This window comes from Galeopterus variegatus, unplaced genomic scaffold (genome assembly GCF_000696425.1).
Source record: "Galeopterus variegatus unplaced genomic scaffold, G_variegatus-3.0.2 Scaffold2125, whole genome shotgun sequence".
Lineage (NCBI taxonomy): Eukaryota > Metazoa > Chordata > Mammalia > Dermoptera > Cynocephalidae > Galeopterus > Galeopterus variegatus.
In genome coordinates, this window is record NW_007728236.1 from 360,137 (window position 1) to 361,963 (window position 1,827).

The following is a 1,827-nucleotide window of genomic DNA, read 5'->3' on the forward strand; positions in this document are numbered from 1 at the left end:
AGAGCCCCAGGAAGCTAACCCTCTAGAATAGCTCAATAGAACTTTCTGCAATGATGGAAACATCCTCTTAAAAAACTCAATTATTAAAGCGGCTATCTCATTACTTTTTTAAAAAAATCTTTTAAATCTTTTAAACTTTGACAAACTATGTAGTAATGGTTTGTCTTTCCACATTTCTTTGCCTGCCTCTGTGATAGAGGAGGGTGATTGGGGCTGGCCATCCAGGGCAGGCTATAAGGTCACTTACAGAGTGCACAGCCTGCTTTTTGCTTCAAAATGCAAATGAAAGACAGATACTACCCTTATTAAATGCCATCTGAAACACAGATCTTAGTTTCTATCACCTTTGGGGAAAAGAGACAATTCAATCTCAATGTAATATTTAGGGACCATGTGGAACATACCAAGGCTCCAAATTACGTTTTCCCAGCCTATGATTTAAAACTTTTATCCTTACAATGATGCATTTATTCAGGCTTCTGTCTCCCAGGCCCTGCAGGAAGGGGCTGTCCCTTGAGTCCCATGAATTAATGTGCCATGTAAAAGTGCAGTCTCTCCCTACTCACTAGCCGTGACTCTAATGGAGAACAACTTGTGCTNTGTAAAAGTGCAGTCTCTCCCTACTCACTAGCCGTGACTCTAATGGAGAACAACTTGTGCTGAGGACGAAGACCCACAGAAGTGGCTGGCCCTATGGAAGAGCCCTGGTTAGGAAAAGCTTCCATGAATACAGTTATTGCCCCATTCATATGTGCTATGTAAGAGCCCATGGCATCCTACGCTGCCATTGGTACGTACAAAAATGTATTCCTAGGAAAGGAAACTATCAGTTACTGAAGGCCCACTGTGGCCAGGCTCAGTACTTGATTTTATNCCAGGAAATCAGCAACAAAGCAGCAATTTAGCTCAACCACAGAGCTCAAGTCCTGGTCCCCACAGGAAGTTCCCCCATTTTAGAAGTATGCAAAGGACAACAAATTGGTTCCAGGGCAGAGTTTAAGTGGTGGGGGCAACTAATAATCCAACACAGAAGTGAAAGAAAACACACAACACCCACAGATCAGAGACTGAGTTCTGATATTAACCAGTAAAGGTCTAACACCACCAAGAACATCTATAAAACCTAGAAGAGCCAGAAACCACTGGGCTCCCAATCTGGGGTAAGGGGAGCCTGCGGGCCTCAGCCACACACCCCTATGTTGGCATCTAGCCTAGCAGCAACCAAGTCACCATGAGAAGCCCCCAGGCTCTTGAGTGGGGATGGGGAGATTGAGGGCCTCAGGCACATCCCCCTGACATCTGCATCCAGCCCAGTGACCCGACCAGCTGCCAGAAGCGCCCTGGACTCCCTAGCTGGGGTGGGGAGTGCCCCCCCACCCACTGTAACCAGGCCAGCAAAGGAGCTGGCCATGGGCCAGCCCTACCCTCCACCCCCACCTCAAATTCCCTACCCCCATCCCTCCTCCCCCTCCCAGTGCTCTGCAATATCTTAGAATGTAAAAAATAACAATAATAATTAATTAAAAATAAATAGATAGATGTATTTATGCTGACACAGCATGATCCTCAAAAGAGATATTTGTATGAGATAAAAGCAGGTTGGAAAAACTATGTCAATTGTATACTAGTGTAGGAATGCACACACAGGTTCTGGAGGCTGCTTTTTTAACTGATGACTCTGGTGAGGGCGTTTAGATTTTGAAAAGCATGAAGAGGTGCAGGGACATTTGATGCCATTCAAGAATCAGATGTTAACATCTATCCAAGTTATTTTCTTGGTTTTGAATGTTTTATTTGGTTACCACATAGGAGAGTGTCTTTGTACTT